This window comes from Leptinotarsa decemlineata, unplaced genomic scaffold, assembly GCF_025532065.1.
Source record: "Leptinotarsa decemlineata unplaced genomic scaffold, Ldec_3_MD MMD2_P_RNA_scaffold_14, whole genome shotgun sequence".
Taxonomy (NCBI): Eukaryota; Metazoa; Arthropoda; class Insecta; order Coleoptera; family Chrysomelidae; genus Leptinotarsa; species Leptinotarsa decemlineata.
This window is the reverse complement of record NW_027412528.1, coordinates 7,568,776-7,582,251: the sequence shown is the minus strand read 5'-3', so window position 1 is coordinate 7,582,251 and position 13,476 is coordinate 7,568,776. Positions and strand designations below refer to the sequence as shown.

The following is a 13,476-nucleotide window of genomic DNA, read 5'->3' as shown; positions in this document are numbered from 1 at the left end:
AACTTGCTGTCACTATTTTGGACCAATAGGGTAGCAAGATAGAAAATAAGTATTTTTGATCGTAGGAAAATCTAGTAGAATAGTTGGATATCTGTATAATACACGAGATACAATAGAAATGGCGGCGAAAACACCGTTGTTTTTAGAGAAAAATCACGGAAACTCTTTGAAAATGTAGGTTGGGCACACTGGCAAACCAGATGTGTCCCTAGCTGTGACGAAAAGTTCGTCATCAATAAATGACAATTCTGTCGATTCCATAATAAATAAACGAACAATATCTACAATATTTACAAGTAAATTTAGACCGTTACAATTCCCCCCTTGCCTCAAGAAATTTTACTAGTGTAAATTTTCATCAGCGCTAGCTGACTTTAGGTCTTTCGCATTCCATATCCCCTTATAATTACCGTCTTCATCTCTTAATTCATATGTCCACGGGGATGCCCTTTTTTTAATATAAAAAGGCCCGACAAATCTTGGCGCTAGCTTAGCACTAAAATATTTGTCCGCCTCTGATACCACAAAATTCTTCCTCCAAACGGGTTGATTTGGCCAAAATTCTTCACACCTTCTTCGAAGGTTATAAGATTTTTCATTCTTTCGAGCAGCCACATCTAACCTTTTCCTTATCTACTCAAAGAGTTTTCTAAATCCTTCAGGCCTCGAATCTTCGGCAGGTTCAGTATCAACCAATAGATTTTTCCTCCGAGAGATCTCCTCTCCGCACAAAACCATTGAGCGGCCGAAATTCACGAAATATGGAGTATGGTTAGTCGTCTCATGTCGAGCCGTTCTCGAGGCGCATGATAGCTTGGGTAAGTTGAAATCCCATGTCCTGTGATTATCGGACACATACATAGCCAACATTGACTTCAATGTTCTGTTCACTCGTTCAGTCGGGTTTGCCTGAGGATGATAATGGGCATTATACCTAATTTTCACCTTATATTCTTCCACGAGTTTTCTCATCTGTCGAGATCGGTATTGCGGCCCATTATCGCACAAGAGAATTCGGGGAACTCCATATACCAGAAAAACTTCCTCTTCGATCTTCCTTATGATGATTTCTGCTGTTGACGATCTTAGCGGAAAGACTAATGAAAACTTGCTAAAGTAATCTGTTACGACTAAGATGAATTTATTGCCTTTTGTAGAGATAGGTAAGGGTCCCATGATATCACTGGCGATCATTTCCCATGGCCGGGTCACTTTCGGTTGTGGAGTCATTAGTCCATTTGGTCCTCTGAGGTCGGGTTTATAGGCGGAACAAGTGGGACAATTTCGAACAAACTTCGACACGTCAGATTTCATCTTTGGCCAATAATGCCTTTCCCTGATACGATGGTAGGTTTTGAATATTCTTTGATGTCCTGAGATCGGGTCTGCATGAGCTTCAATAAGAATTTTCTTCCGATCCGCTTTTGGTACAACTAACTTCCAAACCAGACCAAGGAATAGTGATCGGTTATTGCGGTGAACGGAATAGCTTCTAAATAAGGTCGCAGTTTTTCAATCGCCCACAGCACGGCCAAGCATTCCCTTTCTGTAGTAGAAAAATTGCGCTCTTGTTTCGTCAATGATCTACTCAAATAGCAAATTACTACGTCCTCATCCTCGCGAGTCTGAGTGAGAACAGCGCCAATTCCAAATGCCGAGGCGTCTGTTTGCAGAACAAATGGGAGGGAATAATCCGGACAGCTCAAGACTGGTGCTGATATAAGACGTTCCTTCATCTTTTGAAAAGCGATATCACAAGTTTCGGTCCAATCAAACTTTCTACCCTTTTTCAGCAGCGATGTGAGTGGAGAAACGATGGATGCAAACTCAGGTATGAATCTCCTGTACCAGGAAAAAGTACCCACCAGTCTCCTGACATCTTTTACCGATTCTGGTCTAGGAAGCTGCAACATAGCCTTGACTTTATCGGGGTCGACATGCAACCCATTTCTATCTACAACGTATCCCAAATACTTCATTTCTGGCCTACAAAATTGACACTTTTCGAAGCTAACAGTGAGATTTGCTTCTCTCAATCTGCGGAAAACTTCATCAAGAACTGTCAGATGTTTCTCCAGAGTTTGGGTAACGATCACTACATCATCCAAATAGACGAAGACGTGTGGTTCTAGTTCAGGTCCTAGGACGGTATCGATCAACCTCTGCCACGTTGCTGGTGGATTATGTAATCCGAACGGCATCCTTTTAAATTGGAACAAACCACGCCCAGGAACGGTAAACGCTGTATACGGTCTCGACTTTTCCGCCACAGGAACTTGCCAATACGCAGACTTGATATCAAGAGAGGATAAATAATGTGCATTTTTCAATTTATCGAGCGTGTGGGAAACATATGGGAGAGGGTAGCTGTCTCGTTCCGTTACCGAATTTAGTTTTCTGTAATCAACGCAAAAGCGGTAGCTCCCATCTTTCTTCTTAACGAGAAGAACCGGTGACGACCAGCCACTATTCGACTTCTCGATAATATCGTTCTTCAACATCTCTGTTAGTTCTCGATCAATATGTTGTTGAATAATAGGCGACACTGGATAATAACGTTGTTTGATGGGTGGTGAGTTGGTCACGATGACATGTTCAGCTAGATTCGTACAGCCTAAATTATTCCCAATGAGCTCCTTGTTCTTCTCTACTACAGCGTTCAGCCGGGCCTCTTCCAATGGTGATAAAACTGTTTGTCCTCGAAGATGGTCCAATGCGTTCAGATAGCAAATTTCCTCAGAAAATTTCCACTCGTTGTGCCTCAGATTCGGAACCACTCCCATTGCTCTCCAGAAATTCGTTCCCAAAATTAAGTGATGAGGGACATCAGGAACCACTAAAACTCGAATTAATTTCAGCTTGCCTCTTAAACAAAATGGCACTTCACATTCTCCTATACTTTCACATACTTGACCATTGGCAACAGTGCAACTAATTCTCTTTGCTGAATTCAAATGTACCAAATCTTTTACGATTTGCCAACCTGGGTGTCCCAAGATAGTGGCTGAGGCACACGAGTCTAATAACCCCAGTAAACTACGCCCCAAGACTTCAACTTTAAGGTAGGGTCTCTCATCGTTTTCGGCGTGATCCAGAATATAATCAAGGATTGGTTGAATAGCAGTCGCCGAGTGCAATTTGCGAGCGCCTTCCCCTCGACGATTCAAAGGCGCCGCTTGTCGTTTCCCGACACGGAGCAGTTTGGACAATTACGAACGGTATACCCTTTTCTCTTACACCTATAGCATTCCAGTTGCTTCGGTAGAGCACATCCTATAGCACGATGTCCGGGTTGATTGCATCGGAAACAGACTATCTCCTTCGACTGATTGTTCGACGGAATTCGTGCCGTTGCTATCTCTAAGGCATTCAATTCCTTGGTGACCTCTACGAAGCCAAATCCTTCTCTATCACGTTGCCACGACGTGCTGATGGTTCTACGTAGCTATTGATTATGTCCCTTCTGGCTTCCATTCTTCGACATACCGAGCGAAGTTCTGAAATGGTTGTGGGTAAGGGTTCACGTGATCTGTCTTGGTAAAAGGGATGTAAATTCTTCATAACTATGTTCAGCTTAGCTTCCTCTGTCATTGGGCAACCTAGGCGGCTGAAGTAGCTTGACATCACTGCAAGATAAACTCCGATGGTTTCTGAGTGGTGTTGAGTCCTTTTCTGCAATTCTTCGAACAATGCGTCAGAATGATTGGCAGAGAGATATTCTTCTCGAAACTCTTCCACTAGTTCTTCCCAGGTCGATACTCGATTCCGACAATCTTTATAAAATTGATACGCCTTGTCAGCAAATAGGTCCACACCTGAGTCCAACAAAATAGCGTTGGGGACATGTCGCGCTAGTCTCAACTCCTCTATTCCCTCGAAAAATGCTGTCACCGACATTCCTTTACCATCTCCAGAAAACTTCTTCAGATTCCATTTATAAGGCGGAATCATTTTACTAGTTGAGCATGGGTCAAAGACTGGATCTTCCGTCAGAGACGATCGAGCAACTGCTCCTAAGTTAGCATGGAATGATTGAGCTCCCAATCTGCTTTCTAACTGATTTAGTGCAACCGGCACACGCTTCGTATCACTTCTCTTGCTGCTGTCAACTTTATGTGAAAATTCGTCCATCAACGACAGAGCCAAACCCAGGATTTCGGATTTCCGGGTTTCTTTGTCCTTATACTTATTCGGGTCCATATTGTCTATACGATTCAACACATGTGCTAGCTTGATCTGAAGTTTCGTTGCCCCGCTACTCGTTCCGGAATCGGTTATGTCATCAATCAGCCTTCTGATGTCATCTAGTTTCCCTCTGATTGCAGCTTCATCTTCCTCGAAAGTGAATGGATATGAAGGATATCGAAGACTCTCGCCGTACCTTTCCATCTGCATTGCTTGAACCAGACGATGCCTCATTTCCTCACAAGTGCCAGTTGCTACGCCCCGATATGCTAATTCATAGGTCAGTTCGTCTATATCAAGACGATTTATTACCAGTCTTCTCGCCATAACGCTATTCTACTACAGTGGTATCAACAAAAAACACATTTTTTACATAAATGTTAACCATATTAACGAGTGCTTGAAATGAAGGAATTTTCCTATAATCGAGCGAGTCAAATTGTAGGTTATCGTTGAATATGTATAATGTTATTTATAATCACCGACTGAATGTTGCCATGTGCTAGTAGCACACAGCACCAAAGTTGTTTTTGTAACGCGCATATCGCATGATAGAAATCAATCAATCAATCAATCAATTTATTTAATGAAAAGCAATGGTTACATTGGAAATTTACAAAGAATAATAAAATTACAAGATATAAACAAGAACCCTACAAAAGAGAATCTTGTCCGTAGGAATTAATTTTGATTTTATCCACTTATCCTAAGGTTATTATGTGCGGTTTCTCGACTAAGTGAGAGTAACATGATAGCTATTAGTGGAAAACTCTACAATGTTCAAAGTGTGGTTAGTATATAATGTATATTGGAGTATAAAAGTTATGAAACACATTTCACATAATGAATATTAGCAATTATTTTACATATATAATGTATGGTTAATAAGTCTAATTCAGAATTCACATCAAAATTTATTTATTTTTAATATATTCAGAGACGAAAGTGTACATATATACATTGAGAAGGATAATTCAGTCAATTTATTATTCCCAGAATTGAAGAACTAGATGATACGTGTGTACCCATATATACACATATGCATATACATATATTTCCTGTAATGGTTGGTGGAAATTTCTCATATTAATAAGATCGTGTATTTTCATTCAATCTACGCCCGTGATGTATTTCTTTAGACTTTTTTTGAATATAAAAAAAGGAGATTGTCCAAGTTCTGAACTCAAGGTGTTGAAAAGTGTTGGTCCAAGGTAAGAGTGGCATCTTTGCCTGATAGGATATAGGTATGGTTGAGTTTTTGTTTACGTTTGCTTTTTTATGAAAGGAATGCGATACTAAAATTAGTCTATCTTTATTTTTGTATTGATGTATCAAAATTTTATGAAAGAATAGCTGCCTGATTTAAAAAAAAATTGTTTCATCATATAGGAGATTTGTGGAGTAATATCGATCTTTTTTGAAAATTATTTTAATCGACATATTTTGTAAAGTTTTTAATTTATTTAAATGTGTGCTAGCTACATCTCCCCAGCCTATTATTCCATACGAGAGCCTACATTCAACGATTGCATAATAAGTTGTGATCAATTCAAGCATATTGTCAAATATAGAAGATAATCATGAAATGATTCAGATTCATTTGAGTAAATATATGAATTGAAAGATATTCCAACCTCACTTCAATATTTTAACACAAGAACACTCAGTATTCAGAATTCCATCTTTTGATATTTCAAGTTCATAGACATCGAAATTGATCCGATCACAGGATATGGAATATAAAACAATCTCCAAATATGCAAACTTGGCACAGATTGCATGCTGTGCATTTTACCTCAGTACAGTGACCGGATCAAAGTCGCAATGTCAGCGTATAATTCTTTATAAATATTGAGGGAGGTCAAGATCATGGACCATAGTTAACAATTAACAGTTAACAGTCAACAGACAGTATTCATTTACGTATCGATTGGGTCATCAGAAATGCAGCACATCTCCTTCTTTTCAATCCTGCTGGGTGGCAGTATAATGTAAGTTTTTTGATTATTTTAATGTATTTTTCTTATTAACATTTGAGTTTGAGTTTATTTAAAGTATTTTTTTCCGTTTCTTTTACAATAAACATTTAATTAAGTTTCAAATGAGTTCTTTTATTATTTGGATGAATGAATGAATGGGTGAAACAGCAAATAAAAATCCTCTCGTTAATAGCCAAGCGAGAACTGAGTTGCGACACGTGGTGGAGGCGCCTCTCTCGTTCTCGGGGGCTTCATTCTTCATAATGGGCCTGTGAAACTAATTTTCTGATACAAAAAGTTGAATTGTTCAAGTATTAATAATATTTTGTGGTAATTAGCTGAAAAGTGTATTTTTCTTTTGGTTGAGAATAATGAGAGAATTTAATAGCTGTTTTTTTTCCTTCTTTTTAATATACTTCAAATAAATGTTTTTTTTGGTAGTTTGATAATTAGTTTTGAATATGTTATAAGTTGGTTCTTGTGCTTCAATTTTTTTTCAAATCCAAATACAACCTATTATTTCAGTCAATTTTACATGTTTCCTTTCTCCTCAAATTATGAGTGATACACTTTCTAATAACTGTTCATCAGCTTAGAAAGAAAAGTATTACTGAAGTTGAGCAATCGTAAAGAATATCTGTTCATTCAGCTTCTTATGATTGCCAATAGAAAAATTTGACAAATTTTTTCATATCTTGTCTGTAAATTTCGAAAGTATGAGTGGTACATTTTCCAATATCTGTTTCATCAGCTTGGAACTGTACTGTTGAGATTGGCTAAACGTATGGAATACCTGTTCATCCAGCTCCGTACGATTACCCATTACATGATTTCGAAATTTTGCATACGTATCTGACTTTTTGAAAAATAAATGATACACCTACCAATATCTGTTTCATCAGCTTGGGAATGTGTATCATAGTATCAATTAGTTGGATTCATAAGATATTCCTTGTTCCCAATCATTCTTTAATAATTTATTGGTAATGACTCGTAAAAATTATAGTAGTCATCAACGTCAGCTCATTAAGTAATTAATATATTTAATATAATCAATAAGAATATTGACACAAGAAAAAGGTCCATTTTTGAGTTTTATTAACTTTTTGAAAACTGTTGAGATAAGGAACGCCATCATGGTCGCCAACATGAAAAAATCCTCATTTTTGACATACAGTATAAATACGTACCCTTGTCAATTGATTTATGATGTTGTTTTCGATACAGCGCAACGTAAAATATTTAAAAAATCCCTCAGATTTACTATTTTTAGTAAATTCTGGAAATAGTTTCATTTGAATATAACCAGCAAATATTCAAACTTTTTTTCTTTGAGTTTGAAGAGTAATAATTCATTTGCTATAAATATTTATTGCGAGACTGATATCAAGAGGTAGTAAAAGATGATGGTCTTCAAAAATTTTATTAAAACATGTTTTACATGGCAGTGTTACACTTCAAGCATACTTACCTCTCTTTCACAAAAAGTTTTTTCCTCAAATACTATTGTTCACTATTTTTTGCATAATCTTAAGCGCCACGCCTAAAACAAAATGAAACTTGTTAAACTATACTCTGTAAATGCATATAATCCTTCATGAAAATGTTCAGTTAATAATGTCCAGAGTACATATAATATTAAACAAAAAATAATTCATCTAGTTAAGTATGTGTTATACAAAAAAAAATTCAGAAATCTGAATTGTTTTATGAATGAGTATCCTGACTAGAAATGCAATATACACTCTTAAACATATAAGAATCCAGAATAGTTAGGATATAATAATTAGAGAATAGTAATTGAATGAAATGCAGATACAAAATATTTTTTCAGTTGCAATTAGTTTTTTCAAATAAAATTTTACATAAAATTAATTGAGGAAAAATATGCAGTAATTACATAAGAAAAGAAACATAATGATAACGAATGCATTATTGACACACTCCTTGCCAGAAGTAGTACAAACAATTCAATGTCACCACATAGTTTTATTTTTTTATTTTGCATGGAAAGTAATAGAAAATAGCATCTCAGACTGATGATCTACAAACAGTGAAGTTTGTAATATTATGAGAAATAAAAGAAGCGTATAGATATATTGAAAAGGTGAGAATTGATAATTATGTATTGAAGAAGAATCATTTATATAGGTAGACTATACACACAAGATGAAAAGGCAGACTGTGGAGAACGCTCCCAAAACTGCATGAAATTTTTCATTTTTGAAGGTGTGTAAAATGTGCTAGATGTTCATGAGAAATGATGATGATAATAATATGAATTTTGTATGAGGCATGAAATGAAATGCGCATATATGAGGTCTTCAGAAGAAAGACAATAGGTACGATGTTGTAGGAAGTACGACACAGAAAGTTGTCTTGAGAAAAGACAAATATGATGTTTCAAGATGTAGAAAGTAACTACGTCATGGTAATTATGAAGAAAGGTGAAAGAGTATATAGAGAATAATAATAATATATGCAAAATCTGAGAGATGCAAATTACATGTGGTTTCTAATACATATTTATCAGATATAATTCAATATTCGTCGTTGGTACTAGCCAGGAAAATAGTTGTTTTCGATAAATATTTCCAATAGCTGTTTATTTTCATCGAAAAGAAAATAAATTGCTATTGCTATTTTCAATTTCCTATTATTCAGTGAAATGTATATCACATGAGGTGACAATTGAATAGGCAGGTGACAAAGACTGTAAGGAATCAGTAAAAAATTGTACAAAAAGAAATTAATGTTGAAATGGGTGTGTCATAAAGAACCAATGGATTTTGACAGTATGCTCAAGCATAAATCAAAAAGTATGTTTCAAAGTTGAAAAAGAAAGTCTGTGAGCTATTTGCTATTTATCGTCAAATTAACTTTAATGTATATATGTATATTATATGTACTCTAACCAATTAGATTAAACTGTCAAATGATTGTTAACTATATAATGCAGTGATTTTTGTTGATTTTTTTTGTTATCGAATTTATCAGTAACATAACCTAGCTATAAGAATAAAAGTATATCATGAAAGAACTTACTGCCGAATTTCTCTCTTGTTTCATGCAATCGAGGCAACACCACACCCCAAGGCACTTCGAGGCAGTCACTACTCCACTACTCCATCACCACTGTTACGGTTTTCCACTCCAGGACATTCAGCAGATCGTACAACAGACAGCACGATGACCTAGGGAAACATGAACTTGAATCATCATGGTTCAAATGAATGGACTATCGGAATATCGCAGTCACTAGTGCCATATTCAACCAGAAACGAATACTTACGTTGTTGCGTTACCAGTTGTTCTGAGTAGCTGATAAACAGTTCCTGTGTGGGCAGACACCATCCACAGACATAATATGTGAATAGAATTGTAATACTCAAAACAATTCAGAATCACCATCATACCGTTGAGTACCAGGATAATCCAAATCCCAAGCAGCCTACAGAAAATATTTCGCAAGTAATTTATGAAAACAACGCTATTTTCATAAATGCTGACAAAACAGAACCACAAATGATGATGTTTGAAGTTTCCAAAAAGCACTCGACGGAGTAAATTTCTATAATCCAGGGCCGCTAATAACTCGATCACACTATTACACGATGAACACACAGATATAAATACATTTCAAAGTGTAAAATCAAAATCGTTCAAATGGCGCTAAATATTCACATATTCATCAAATTATATGTATGTCATATGTCATGTCAAATCGTAAATCTTCTTCTCTATACACAATTGAGAGAATAGGCATGGAACAGAATGACAGATACATTTCACAGAAATCATAAATACATGTTCTGGTAATACGAGAAAACGCAAAGCACAACGTAATACGTAATTATAGTCCAGTCCAATTCAGTCCACTGTTACGTTGCCAATGTTTCCATCCAGTTGAGTTGTGGTAGCCGAGCAGCCGTCAACCAAAACAGTATCAGAACCAAGACACGGAACGATGTGCGGACAGATTGGTGGAGTGACACAAAGACAGATAAAGTTCAGTGCCGAACTATGACAAAATTAGTGTGGGAACTCATAGTTGCAGAATCAATTGGACAATATAGTTTTTTCTAACTTTTATAGGACATGTAGTTTGTAATTGATGTTTATAATCATATTTTAAACCCATTGTTTTTTTTATTATTCAAAATATTTTTATTGAATTGTGAGTTTTCATTTGAATTTCAATTTGTTTTTTTGTTTTTCATTACCACCAAGAAAGCTGGGGGCCAGCTTTAACGTGGAGGGGAGATGTGTCAAATATAGAAAATAATCATGAAATGATTCAGATTCATTTGAGTAAATATATGAATTGAAAGTTATTCCAACCTCACTTCAATATTTTAACACAAGAACACTCAGTATTCAGAATTCCATCTTTTGATATTTCAAGTTCATAGACATCGAAATTGATCCGATCACAGGATATGGAATATAAAACAATCTCCAAATATGCAAACTTGGCACAGATTGCATGCTGTGCATTTTACCTCAGTACAGTGACCGGATCAAAGTCGCAATGTCAGCGTATAATTCTTTATAAATATTGAGGGAGGTCAAGATCATGGACCATAGTTAACAATTAACAGTTAACAGTCAACAGACAGTATTCATTTACGTATCGATTGGGTCATCAGAAATGCAGCACATCTCCTTCTTTTCAATCCTGCTGGGTGGCAGTATAATGTAAGTTTTTTGATTATTTTAATGTATTTTTCTTATTAACATTTGAGTTTGAGTTTATTTAAAGTATTTTTTTTTCGTTTCTTTTACAATAAACATTTAATTAAGTTTCAAATGAGTTCTTTTATTATTTGGATGAATGAATGAATGGGTGAAACAGCAAATAAAAATCCTCTCGTTAACAGCCAAGCGAGAAATGAGTTGCGACATTATCAAGCATCTCTGATAATACTTTGAATTTATATAATAATTTTCTGAGGGAATTTGTTACGTTGTCGTATATGAGCTATTACCCCGCTGGAACGCCACTGGCTACTGATACTGAAGCAAACATACCACTGGAGGAAGCACATTCTAGCTCGTAATCGATTTGCTGAGTTTCATTAATTTATTCCTTTTAGTCCGGGAGCTACGACGAAAAGGGTCTTTTTATTTTGCAACTTCAACGCCCTGTATTTCTGAAACGGCTCATTTCCGGACACACATGTCCTACCTCATTTTTCATAATTTTGCAAGAGGAATGACGTGGTATAAGTTTGTCCGTCGAATTCTGAAACACCCTGTATATTAAAATCACATGACATTAACATCTTGCTGTAGTGTTGATAGTACAGTTGATGAGTTATTTAGTTTTGCGTATCGACTACTATTTAGCGTTCTAAACGCTAAACGGAAGTAAGTATATTACCTTTAGTACTTATAAAATGTATCGAATAATAGTGAAAAATCATTGAACAGGTTACAACTAAGTGTTATTATCAACAGAATGATGTTCTGTTTATGTTTTTACTTATAATGAGGGCTGAAACATTGCCATCCTTTTAACCCTTTATGTGTTGGTGGCTTCTAATCTGGCCACTTAGTTTGTATACAAACGTGAATATCGATCCCTTTTTTAAAACGTGTTGTGATCTAGAGTTTTACTAATTTTTGAGGAAGTTTTCAATAATCTTGTCAATGTAAGTATTATTATATTCTCAAATAGAGTTAGATATCATATTATAATCTATAAGTCAATAAAATAATTTACGGTTCGGATGATATAAGAGTTAAAAGTAGTTGGAGTATGATATAACCTAAAATAAATTTTATTATACTGTTACTGAAAAGTAACATGCAGTGTTTGGAGTTGTTCTCAATGCAATAGAGATTTTGAGAAATATATTGAGGATAGCATTATGTGCTTAATCATGAAAAAAAAACAGTTTGAATGTTAAAATTATTGTTATACATAAACTGAAAAATTAATTACATATTTGTTCTATTTTATAGAATGGAGCGGTACCGTTTGGCTGATTTGGAAACACTGGACACAGAAGAGTTATACGATTTTATTGATGGCATATCGGAGGAACAAGCCGTCGACTCTGATGTTGGGGGCGATAGTGATGCAGACGATCAGCTAGTTCATGAAAAGCGCCCACAAAAGGTCATAAGAAGTAGATCCTCAGGGTCAAATAAAGAATTGAAAGTTCTTGATGACTTTGGCTCTGATGATTCTGTAAACGATCCGGATTATATTCCCGAGAACTCAGAAAACACACCATTATCTATAGTACGACGTCGACTCATATACCAGAGATATTCTACTGATATAGACAGTGACAGTGAAATAGAGGACTCTCACAATAATGGTCGTACTAATGAATCCAACAATCAACCATTGACTAATAAACCGTTTAGTATGCTAATGGAGTAAAAATGCACACGCGCCAACAAAATATGAAAATTATTCATTCAATGAAAATTTCGGCGGTATTGGTGACTTACACGAAAAATCGCCCTCTTAAATATCTCTGCATTTCATGTCAGAAGATATCATCCAGAGGATTGTAAACGAGTTACAATTGAAGAAATGAAAGCCTTTTTTGGATTTTTGATAATCATGGGATTTCATAATTTGCCGAGCATTCGACTTTACTGGTCCAAAATATGCGTGTTTTCAGAATAGCCAATACAATTTCTCTAAAGCGTTTTTTTAACAATTTTACGGTATCTACATATCAACAACAATGAAAATGCTCCAAAAAAAGGTGATCCCAATTTCGATAAACTTTATAAACTCAAACCTATGGTGACTCACCTCAACCAGAAATTCAAAGAAATGTTTTCTTCGGCTCGTCAACTCTCCATCGATGAAAGCATGGTGGGCTTCAAAGGACGTTCGTCACTGAAGCAGTACATGCCTATGAAGCCCACCAAGCGTGGATTCAAAATTTGGGTAATGGCCTGCGCTAAATCAGGCTACATGCTTTCTTTCAAAATTTATGAAGGGAAGGGTTCAGAGGACATCGAGGGCACGTTGGGCGAACGGACTGTTCTAACATTGGCTGAAGATTATTTGAATAAGGGCTACTGTCTTTTTTCGACAATTTTTTTTCGAAGTTCAACTTGCTGAAAATACTCATAGAAAAAGATACCTTTGCTTGAGGAACATTCCGTTCTAATCGAAAGTATTACCCTAGAGAACTTTTAGCTGATGAAAAATCCATGAAATTAAGAGACAGTGACTTTGATTTGATTTATCTGTGTCGAAATGGCGTGATAGGGAAAAAAAGTCAGTTGTAATTATAAGCTCGTTTCATGATCCATCTGTTTCCAAAGAAGTTCTACGAAC

General features: G+C 35.8%; 1 long non-coding RNA gene across 1 annotated transcript; it reads right to left on the bottom strand.

Annotated features, from left to right (window-relative positions):
* Nucleotides 1–7,573: 7,573 nt before the first annotated feature.
* LOC141483326 (uncharacterized) lies at nt 7,574–11,437 on the bottom strand. The gene is made up of 3 exons (XR_012466014.1): nt 9,457–11,437; nt 9,210–9,358; nt 7,574–7,707 (listed from the first exon to the last, which is right to left on the bottom strand). It is a non-coding gene; the product is annotated as an uncharacterized lncRNA (long non-coding RNA).
* Between the last annotated feature and the right edge of the window lie 2,039 nt (nt 11,438–13,476).